The sequence below is a fragment of the Lynx rufus genome, unplaced genomic scaffold (assembly GCF_022079265.1).
Source record: "Lynx rufus isolate CCGP_SWC_20201006 ecotype Redwood Valley unplaced genomic scaffold, mLynRuf1.p SCAF_6, whole genome shotgun sequence".
Lineage (NCBI taxonomy): Eukaryota > Metazoa > Chordata > Mammalia > Carnivora > Felidae > Lynx > Lynx rufus.
The window spans coordinates 102,075,703-102,087,888 of NW_025814878.1; the positions used below are offsets into that span (position 1 = coordinate 102,075,703).

The following is a 12,186-nucleotide window of genomic DNA, read 5'->3' on the forward strand; positions in this document are numbered from 1 at the left end:
GCCGGGAAGAGACAGCTGGGCTCGTGGCTCTTCAGTTAGTTGACAGTAAATAACTCTGCACACCCAGTCCCTTTTTCTTTCACTTCGGACTACACTTCACAGCTGCCTCACCCTGCTAGTTCCACCGAGAGCTATGCTACTCTGATTTGGTCGTGTAAAAAAACATATGGAAGCGTTCTTCCTGCCTGGATGGGGCACTGCCCACTCGGAGCATTTTCCAAGCTAGAGTCGTTGCCACTAGGCTCTTTGGAGGAGATCTCTGGGGTCTTAATTAAATCCTTGAACCAGTGCTTGGAGCGTCCAGGCTCCCCGCCGTGAGCCTACCGGTCACTTTGTGGGTAGGTTCCCTTGAACCTCTGTCTGGGGCAGAGTGTGTTTCTGTTCTCAGGAGAGAAGGCCAGTTCTACCTTTCTCTCATTTAGATGTCAGCCCCTGCCAGAAATCCAGCCTGGGGCCTCCAGCCCATCAACCATGGGTCTCTGACCTTGAAGAAGAAGCATTAAGGAAAATGGGCTGGAGAATGTGGGGCCCCGAGTCTGCCGTGGGTATGTTCTAAGTTCTGTCTTTGTTTTAAATGAGATCTCCAGAAAACAGCATCCTGGGGCCTTTTCTCCTCATGGAGTTGCGTTTCTGTTTGCCAAGTTGCTGGGGAGAGACAGCCATATAGAAATCACATTTGTTTTCGCAGTATTAATTGTCATGCAGGATAGTATCCAGCCTGTCACCAAATGCCCTACACAAATTTCTACATGAGCAGCTACTTTTAAAACCTAATGCCAGGGGGGAAATGTCACAAACCTTTGCCTCTGTTGAAGATGTGGTCTGCTTCCTCCCTTCTGAGAAGACCTTGTAACGGTCACCTTTGCCTTTTAGCACGGAGCCCCAGAGCCCAGCCCCAGTGGTGACACTGGCCTTGACGATCTGTTCACCCAACTTGTCTGGTCTCAGTTCTCTGGTTTCACTTCACTATCAATTCTCTAGATTCGTTTTGGAAAGAGGCAAGGAATTGATTTTTTCAATTAAATGAACATTTACTGAGTGCTGATTCTGTGCTAGGCATTGTGTAGCAGGGGAAATCTATCAAGGTTCTCCGTCAACAAGTTCTGCCATAAGACTGGGTTATGTTTGCTATTGTTCTCAGGTGCCCATATCTCTCTTGCCTTTGTCTTACTAGATTAGTAAAATATTATATCACTGTCTTCTTTGAATGATTATTTCACGATAAGAAAACATGTCAGGACAAATGTAGGGACACATTTTCCTCTGCTTAAGGACTAGTTAGTTCTTACTACATGAAAATAAAGCACCAACCTCATACAAGCAGATTTTCAGGTTTTATGCCTCTCGACCCTGTAGGTTCACTTTAGTTTACCTGCCAACAACTGAACTTCATGTCAATCGACAAAAGTTAATTAACAGGAATTTCTTGAAACTCAGAGCAGTCTTCATGGAACAACACTAAATTGTCCAACGACCTCACTTTAGCTTACTGCTAGGGTGTGTTCATGTCGAGTGAACACCAGCTCGATAGTGGGAGACCGAGATGCTGATCCCAGCTCGCTTATTCACTGGGAGTGTGATAAGACACAAAGGACTCCTTTTCTCTGGAACTCATTTTCCTTTGACCCCAGGATCTTTGACATCTCTTCGAAATCCAAAAATACCATTTTGTTTTTATTTTCGTATAAGCTCGGAACACTCACTTTATAGTACCTTGGAACAAATGTTCTTTTCCTTGTTTTACAAATGGAATGGTTTGGACTTCTGATAGTAAAAGGATCCAGTAAGATATGAGCTGAGAAGTGCAAAACTCTTCTTTTGACATCTAGTAGTTGGCATGGCTTTTAAAGAGCCATGAGGAGACATGGCTTTTTGTTTTCTTGGTTGGCAAATGACCAGGGAAAGTCTTGGGCTAGCTTTGCTCCCAACCTGGAAGGACTCCACTGTAAGTATGGCTGACCAAATCATTTTCCTCATTTTGCAATATCCGAGAACAATTGACAAGGACACTTTCTGGATGATCCTATCTGAAGTAATTGTGGCCACTTAGCAGTTTATATGATGCATGGAGCCTAGATATTTTGCTTAGGAAAAGGAATCCTTTAGAATTTCTGACTTTGTAACACAATTGGAGAAGAAGAAAAGGAGAATTCCTGAGGTGGTCTTGGTTAATATCCATGACTCTTAGTTTGGGACTTCCAAGTGACAGACTTGGGTTTACAGGTAATCTTGGGCAACAGGGTTTACCTCTAAGCTTCAGTGTCCTGATCTGTATATTGGTGAAATCGTACTTAGCTCAAAGAGTTGTTGCAATGTTTAAATTAAATAATAAAACGTATTGAATGTCTAGCACACTGCTTGGTGCCAACAGAGTGCCCGAAACATGGTAGTTGCTGCTGTTGAGGTCATGGCTGCTTCATTCTGTCTTATCTGTTTTGTGTCTCCAGTCCCAGTTGACTACTAGAAAATAATGATTATTGCAATCAGGTAATAGTCTTCAGCATTATCTTTTCCACAGGTAATAAGAAACACTCTTGAGTCTGCTGCCCAGGAGAGAATTTTTCACACAGTTCTCATAAGTTAATTTGGAATTAGAGTTGGAAGGGGTGTCTGTGGTCACCTCGTCTAACGCTGGTCCCAGGTGACCCATATGATGGTTCGGTACATTTGGTTTCTATTCAACACACGTTTATTGAACATTTGTATTCTTCTCACTGTTTATGGGATTTGATTGATCAAAACTAGATTTCAGTGATAGACCAAAATGTTATTTATACAGAGACAGGCAGTCATAAAAGGAGGAACAACTTTTAATGCGACAGCTGTATTGGACATTGTTGGTTTTCCCCCATCCACTCTCCCCTTCTTCTTAGAGAACCCCACTTTTTTCAGGTATATCCATTGTTCCCACATTCTGTCCATGTGCCTCAGGGGAAGCTGACCCCATCCTGATCTCCACTATAAACCTGATGAGTCCAGGAGTAATCCTATCCCGCTTATCAGGTATTGGCATACCAGTGGGTGGCCAGGCTTCAAGTTAGGTAAACAAGAAAATCTGCATGTTGTCTAAACTGATTTGAGTTGGGTTTTCCGTTATTTGAGGTGAACAGTATTCTGATACACCCACTTAGCATGAGTCAATTCTGTGTATAAATGGTGCAGACTTTTTGGCCTAACATGTTTATCCTTCTTACAAGTTGCCCTCAATATTGGGTGGCGAATGGCTGTCGAGTAGAACTGGCCTGGAGATGCCACTAGATAGAATGACTAAAGCCTAATACACAGTCCCCAGCAAGGCCAGCAAACCTGTGCTTACACCTCTGAGGTGTCATATGACACTACTAAGTGATGGAATTTATAATCTTGTATAATTTAAGGCAAAGAGTAGGAAAAAATATATAGTTTATGGGTAGGGGATTGTCTTCTACCGTCCATGTTGTAAGTCTTACTTGGACAAACTCATTGTGGAAAAGTCTGCCCTGACCCAACTTTGGATTATGTTTGGATGAGCAAGCCTATCAAGCCCCATTTCGCTCTTAACTAAGTTACTTAGCTCACCCTAAAGGTGCCTTATGATTAATAAGAGTGATATTTTGGCTACCATCTTTAGTTTCTTAATTTGTTCCCCCAATTGTTTAGAACCTAGGATGGTTGGTTTGTTTGTTTGGCACCTAGCAGAGTTGATTCTCATTATAAATAAGAAATTGTCAGAAATTTCCGTTAGGGTAAAAACACATGAGGTCCCCTCATGCGTATCTTCCTTTCCATCTTTAGTTAAAATTAATCATTAGCCACTTGGGTCATCAGTCTTTTGAGAAATTGATGAAATATCCAGATCTTCTCTCCGGAAAAATTCACAAACACACAATTTTTTATATAGTGCTGGAATATGCATGTATCGCTCTTCAAATCTACCCATGAAACCCTTATGGGTCCTCATATCTCACGTCCCCTGAGTTAAGTCCTCAGAAGATAGATCACTGAGCAGTGAGCTTAAATTGAAGAAGAAAGAAGCCTGCAAAGGATGAGGCTGTGATGGTCAAGGTGACTCCCTGTGATGCCTGGGAAAACACATCCAATATGGAGAGGGAGCTGTGTATTAGAGCTGGGTACTGACTGAGTTCAGGGCATTTGTCAGTCAGGATTCAAGCAGGAAACAGAATCACTCAGAAGCTTTAAACAAAGAGACTTTAATGAAGAGACTACCCACTGAAACATAGGTAGTTTTAGAATAACTAAGCTGGGTATTGAGGCATTCAGGCTGGCAACAGTGGAGCAGTGTTATCCTCGGGGCCAAAGGAGCAAGAAGGAGAAATGGTCTCACCAGGCCTTGTCAGAGCTTAAATAGTTTGCCTAGAGGGAGCTATAGTCACACTAGTTTGTAAACATGCCCCCAACACTTGCTGGGGCCTCCCCGTTGGCTGCCCTTGACCAGAAGATAGGGGAGCTAGTGAGATAGATTCCATGGGGAAAGCTTCCTGGGGCGCATAGTAGGGTGGAGAAGAATGAAGAATGAATCTAGGAGGCAAACAGAGACCAACTAGAATAGAGGATTAGGCAAAACGACAGAAAAGGGCAAGGTTAGAAGTCTGAGAGGTACTGTGGGTGCTGAGGAGGCACCTGCAGGGGCTTGTCAATGTGTGTAGACCGGAGGTGTATGCTGAGGACCAAGTCCCGAAGAAAAGTAATCTGAATGTAAAAGAACAAAGTCTAAGGGCTCCTTTATAGAAAAAAAAATTGCCCACCTCTGCTCTAGACTGAAAGATAAATAGCTCTTAAGTTATACATCCAGATAATATATGCAACTTAGAGCAGAGAGGAGAGAAAAGTGTGTTGGAGCCAGTTGAACTTGAAGAGGAATTTAGGAGAAGGCAAGCCAAGATAAATTTGTTTTTAATTATCTTTTGCCTCATATGTGCATTTCAAAATGGTAGGATTAATTGCCAGCTACATAAACAAAAAAAAATGGAAATTACAACATACACAGAAAAGAAGAGGAGAAAACCATTTCAACCTATATGTGGTTTATTTTTATGATCTTATACTCTGAGATTATACCTATTTCAAGAATAAGAAGTTAAATCAGCAAGAAAAATCACATACTTAGTTTAAAAGATGATGTGTAGATCATCAGTTTACTATTGATAAAAGATCCGGCAGTATGGAAAAAAAAGGAAGAATGACTCCCCAACTTGACTGAAAATAATGGGGGAGAATAATTAAATGATTTTGCTTGATCTTGAACTGACATTTCAAATTCATCTTAACCTGCCAAGCCTTTGAAGTTCCACAGTGGCATAATTTTAATACTGGGGCTTTTAAGAGCTTTCTAAATAGGTCAGCATTTCATGTAATCTTCAGACTGTCACTAGATATTTTGGGTATTTTTTTTTTTGTAAGAACAGGTGTTCTTTTGAACCTTCTCCTCTAAAAAAATACAGTAATTCCATCTGATGGTATAATTTGTAAGCCTAGAATTATCAATGTCCTGTGAAGAAAAATAACCAAATAAAATACATACCTGATAGTACATTCAGTCAAGACTTTTCCATTTCCAAAACTATTCCTTAAACTATACCAATAATAGTTTATGTGTTGAGATGGTTGCTTCCCTATTATGAGCCCCCTAATGTCATAAACAGAAGTCCCCTTTCAGGTTCTACTTAAATTTGCATGTGTTACAAAATGATTAAAGAAGACTATGCAGGTGTTACAAGCAAATTTTAGCACTCTGTGAAGCAATCTCTATGTGGAGAACTGGAAAATGGGGAAGAAGACAGGAAACTAGTGTAGGATAAGGAATAAGGAAGAAGGAAGTAAATATAGAGCCAGAGTAGGTTGGCATTTAGGAATTGGCTGACTATGCTTCTGGGAAAGCTGTGCATTTACAGAGACACAAAAGCTAACCAAGTTTCCATTTGCTGACGTGGCACCTCAGGCAGGAGTGCCTCCATCTTGGGCCTAGAAAGTTATCTTAACACATGTAATTCTGTAAAGGTTGGACCATCAGCTGGGATAGATATGTCGAAGATAATTAAAAATAAAAGAGGGGTGTCTGGGTGGCTAAGTTGGTTAAACGACCAATTCTTGATTTTGGCTCAGGTCATGATTTCACAGTTCATGGGATCGAGCCCCACATCGGGCTTTGTGCTGACAGGTGGAACCTGCTTAGGATTCTCTCTCTCTCTCCCTCTGTGCCTCCCCCCCCCCCCCCGCAAATAAATAAACATTTAAAAAAAAGAAAAGAGAAAAAAGAAATGCTTACAGCAGGTAGGGAAGTGAGGAGATGGGCTGGACAGAAGAAATCTAATAGAAAAGTGGGAGGCAGGGGATGGCCAGTGATCTCTGGGATTTTTGCCAGGAAGCTCCCAGGAAAAATGGCTTCTTCTCAGGAGTGGCAGAAAGATGTCTGGATACTATCGTCATCCTGTGTCTTAGAATTTTTGCCTGGAGAGCCATTTGGAAAGGTCTTGACTTTCTCCAGATGGTATAGAGCTAGGATTTATTTTAAGCTGAGAATTAGAGACAGGGTAGCGGCAAAGGGAACCAGGTTTCTTAGGGCAGCAGCCAAAGAAGTTGAACACGAACCGCACTGTGTTGATTCTGGGTGATTGCCATGGCTACAGGAAAATAGTTATAATCCCAGACTCAAGAATCAAATGATCCAAGTTCAAATCCTGGCCTGATCCATCCAGCTGTATAAGCTTGAGCCAGTTACCTAAGCCTCCTTGTACTTCATTTCTCCATCCATAAACTGGGGACAATAAAAATACCTAAGACGGTTGTTCTGAATGTTAAGTAACATAATACAGGAAGAACACCTGCCATAATGCCTGATACAGAAAGTCACTGATAATGTTAGCTAATACTATCTAAAATGTGCTTACGGTTTGTATGCTAGAATTCCTTAAACCGTAGTCAACTAGTTATTGTCTCATCAAATAACCAGCTAAGTGAGCTATATCTAATGAATGATGATGGTGTGGGGCGGGGTGGGGGGGGGAATTTTCTTCTACCCCTCTAGGTTCTTTGGCTTACCTAATGGCCAACTTAACGTAAAACAGATTAACAGGAGAAAAACAAATTTAATTGTACATGTATGGAAGCCCTATAAGAATATAAGACTCAAGGGCAAGCTGGTGCAGCTGAGGATTATATGCCCTCTTAAGCTAAAGAATGGGATATGGGCCTACCTGGGGCTTTAGAGGAGAGGACAGTGATCCACAGGATGATAAGAAGAACAGGCGTTTGGTAATTAGATACTCGTCCTGCCATACAGATAGGTCACAGATTGAAAAAAAAATAGTTATGTCTTGGTAATAGCTCTTTTTCTGGGCCAGGCCTCCTATGTAAATTCTTCTAGGAAGTTTAAGGAAGCAGTAAAGTTTTCCTTAAGTCTGCTGAGTCTTGATTGCCTTCAACTCTAAATAATCCACATGCCAAAGTGGCATATTTGGGGAGACTTGTTTTGAACCCCTTAAGTGATTAAGGAAGATAAATGGAAAACAAATATATGGGGTTTAAAGTAGATACCGTAAATCTATAAAGTGAGATTTTAAATTCTTAGGTCAGTGTTATAAGAGGGCATGAAGAGGACTTGACCTCCAGTTGTCCTGCAAGTGGCACCTGATAAATCGGGCTCCTCACCCCTTCCCCTGTCCTTGGAATGTGTGTTCTGCCCACTATTCTCATAGTAGATGCTGTTTCAAGGATGTAACCTTAGGAGAACAATGGGTTGTTGAGACCATCTGGACTCAATTTATGACTGAACCCAGTTAAGACCGCCATATAAACTTTTAAGATTCTTGTTGGCTGGTACAGAGATCTATTCATCGTGAGGCCACCCAATACAACTCATATGTAAGTTCCTTGCTTATTAAACCTTCCACCTACCGGGGCGCCTGGGTGGCTCGGTCGGTTAAGCGGCCGACTTCGGCTCAAGTCATGATCTCGCGGTACATGAGTTCGAGCCCCACGTCGGGCTCTGTGCTGACAGCTCGGAGCCTGGAGCCTGTTTCAGATTCTGTGTCTCCCTCTCTCTGCCCCTCCCCCGTTCATGCTCTGTCTCTCTCTGTCTCAAAAAGAAATAAACGTTAAAAAAAAAAATTTAAAAAAAAACTTCCACCTACCAATCTAGAGTGGTTTGTCTCTTCCTTCCATCTCTTCTTACCCTCTGTATGTGGGGCCAGTTTCAAATTTCACCCAAGGAACTTCCAAGGCTGCAAACTGACAATAAGGAGGTAGAAGAGAGACCACTGAAGAAACTCACAGTTTCCTACTGACAGTCAGTACTTTTTAATCATACTTTACAGTAAAAATGAAAGAAATGTTCAAAATCCCTATCTGTATTTAAATAAACCATTAAGACTGATCTGGTGGGTCGGCAGGTAGGACAAGCATCCTGAAGGCAAAAATTTGTATAAGGTCATCTGTGCAGAAAGAAGGTGCCTCCTAGGATGAGACAGGGAGGGCGGCCTGCCTGCTGTAACTGTCATCCACCAACTCTGTACCAGAAATTCAACTACGGACAGACACCAGAGAAGCTGTTGTTATGGAGAATGTCCCATTAGATACACACACACACACACACACACACACATACACACACACACGGCAGTGCTTACGGAGAGGGACTTTCTCATTTCATTCAACATTTAACCAGTACTTACTGAGCACCTATTATGTGCTCGGCATTGTGCTGGACGTGCAGCAGTGAACAAAATAGACAAAATCTTCTGCCTTTGTATGTTCCTTTTTTTTTTTTTTTTAACATTTCTTTATTTTTGAGAGACTGAGAGAAACAGAGCGTGAGCAGGGGAGGGGCGGAGAGCGAGGGAGACACAGACTTCAAAGCAGGCTTCAGGCTGTGAGCTGTCAGCACAGAGCCCAATGCGGGGCTTGAACCCGTGAACCTCGAGATCATGACCTGAGCCGAAGTCGGACGCTTAACTGACTGAGCCACCCAGGCACCCCTGCCTTTGTATATTCCATGGTGATGGAGGAAGTCAGTATGGGGAGGAAAAATAATCTTCTTGCTACCCTCCCAAGTTCTTGGCTGAGACCCCTGTAGTAAAAGGCAGATTAACAAGAGAAAAACACTTTTTTTTTTATTTAAATTTTTTTTTCAACGTTTATTTATTTTTGGGACAGAGAGAGACAGAGCATGAACGGGGGAGGGGCAGAGAGAGAGGGAGACACAGAATCGGAAACAGGCTCCAGGCTCTGAGCCATCAGCCCAGAGCCTGACGCGGGGCTCGAACTCACGGACCGCGAGATCGTGACCTGGCTGAAGTCGGACGCTTAACCGACTGCGCCACCCAGGCGCCCCGAGAAAAACACTTTTAATAAGAGAAAAAACAAACAGAAGTTTAGTATCTCATGTGTACTTGGGGAGATACCCAGGAAAAATGCGAAACTCCCCCAAGGTGGCTGAAGGTACCACCTTAAATACCATCTTCTGCTAAATTCCAAGAAAAAGAAGTTGTGTGTGGTGGGCAGGGGGCGGGGGGTGTGGGGGTTGGAGGTAGTTATTGGAGGTTACGAGGAAAAGCACAGTAAACAAGGATAAGGTTGTTATGCCGATCTAAGTCTGTCTTCTTCACTGATTAGATTTTCTTGTGACAACAGTCATGTTTCACTTCCTGGTACAGAGAGGAAGACACTTACAAATGGAGATATCCTTTATTTACGTAAATTTCTTTTACTGAAGAGTAGCTTGTAGACTGTTTTCAGAGATTCTCCTGTGTCTGCTGTTTCTCAAAAACAGTCTGCTCAAAATAACTCTTATGCCCAAGATGCATATTCTGGGATGATATATTCTGCTCCCCTTCATCAGACAAGAAATAAGATAAGTAAAAGTATGTACTATGTTGGACTGTGATAACTGATAAGAAAATAAGCAGATAGGCAAGGCAGAGTGGTAGTAAGTGTCAGGGTGGGATAAGGCTGGTAATTTTAGGAAGAATGGCCAGGGAAGTCTTCAGTAAGAAGGTGACATTTGAGTAAAGACCTAAAAGATGTGGGAATGGCTCATGTTGGTACCTGGAGAAAGAATAGTCTGGGCTAAGAGAACAGGCTGGAGGGTGCCCACTGGGTTCAAAGAATAGCAAGGAGGCTGAGGTGGTTGAAGCAGAGTGAGCAAGCAGGAGAATTATATAAGTTCATTTCTTCCTGGAACCTTGGCCCACCAATGACTCCAGGGAGGATGGGGCCTCCCTTGTCCCTTAGGGATAGTAGTTGGTGGGGGGCGGGGGCGGGGGCGGGGGCAGGGCACTTGCCAAGGTAGGGGCATCGGAACTCATGGGGGGCATCAACAGCAGGGGCTGCAGTGAGGAGTTCTCAAGCAACTTCTCAAACAGTACGTACCATCCAGCTTGGCCAGAGAAAAAGAGAAAGCATGCATCATGTTGCAGAGACTAAGGGACAGGTTTGGGAGATAATCCCTAAGGTCTCAAGCCAAACTGAGTGAGGCTAATCAGACAGCTCAAGTCCCACACAAGCTGTGGAAACAGGAGTCTGTGGTGTTTTGGTTACCAACAAGCTAGTGAGTATTGGAGAACCTGGAGTTATATCAGAGTATGTAGTTTACAGATAACCTTCTATATTAATTAAAGAAAAATCAGTTTACATTTCCAAGCTTTTCCCTTTCCTTATCTTTGTGATCTTGGAAGTGATGTTGAAGGGGCCATAACAGTTAGGGGTTCTTATGTAAGTACAAAAAAAAAATCAGGGAGGAAATTTACATTGTGAAAGTATGATCTGTGTTGAGGAGGAAATATTTCACTGTATCCTTCAAGATTCTTTTGGCTAGTCTAAGAATTAAATTGACAGGCAGATTTACAGGAGAATATAAAATTTAATTACATACAATATGGGGAATCTACATAAACGTTAGAGATTCCAAAGACAGGCAAAATGAGGTATATATATCATTCTGGACTAAGAAGGGATAAGGCTCTGGGACTTCCAAGGGAAGGAAAGCAACTTACAGAAAGATGAAAAGTAAATGTGTGCTGAGTAAACAAATGTTTACTTGGCCCTATAGAAACAATAAGACAGAAAGGAATTTTAACAGACAGATTCTGTTAGGTTCCTCCCCGTCTACTATCCTAGTTCATATTATACTATGGTTATCTATGGTGATATCTCCCTTCCTGATACAGGTTGTCTGTCTAAATACTTTTAGGCAGTTAGGGGGAGCCTCTTCTTCTTAAAAATAATCAGCCTAGAATAATCCACATGCCAAAGAGACACATTTGGGGGTAGCAAGTTTTGTTCCCCTATATCTGCTTTTACATGTCACACCTTTGTACTCCTTTGGCCCCTTTTCTTTATTTAGTTCTTTGTAAAGGTTAACCAACATGAAGAGAACAAATTTATGGAATAAGTCAATATACCATAAGGAAAAATTGTTGAAGACTTTGAAATGAACCAAAAAGGTGACTGGATGTCATCGATGACAACTAGGCATTGTCTAACATATCCTTCCTGGTTATCTGATCCCATAGAGTCTCTGAGTCTTTCAGGGTCTTTGAACTATTTAAGACCTAAATTGTAGATAACAGACAGCAATACAAATGTTATGGCCCACAGACATGCAAATGACTTTTCTCATGGAGGTTCAGTTTATTTACCTCCTCCATTGTGGAAGAAGCCAGTTTTGTATATATTAAAAAACAAAATTTAACTGGGTAAATTTTAAAGATCTAATTGCCTTTATTCAGCAATTCATGAATCAGGCCGCATACAATCTAGTAGATAGAAAAGAGCTCACAAGAGCTATACCAGGCTAAGGGATTTTATAGGCAAAAGGGAACAGGAACTAAAAAGTTATGTTGGGCAGGAAAAGCAGGTTGGTTATTCCTTATAGAGGATAGCAGGAGTCTAGCAGGCAGATTACCTAACTAATGATGATCAGGTGATTCCTGATGGACTGGTTTAAGATTCTATTTCTGGCAGAGCTGACTCTAATTAAATCTCTGTTTGGTTATGTGGGACTTAGCATAAGTGACTCCATTTTAGACCTGTTGTTTTATTTTTTAACATATCTATTAACCAATTTCATTTCAACATTCCTGAAATATGTACGTGTTTACACTTCGGATTCTCTTTTAATCTCTCTTTTAAACTGGTTTTGTTTTTTCTTTTTCATCCTGGGAAGAGAGTCATGAGGAAGGGAGTCATGGG

General features: G+C 41.9%; 1 protein-coding gene across 1 annotated transcript in view; it reads left to right on the forward strand.

The window, feature by feature from the left end:
• The window catches only part of RCAN2 (regulator of calcineurin 2), a 232,889-nt gene that overhangs the window by 75,858 nt on the left and 144,845 nt on the right, over positions 1–12,186 (forward strand). The gene's annotated exons all lie outside the window — the stretch shown is intronic.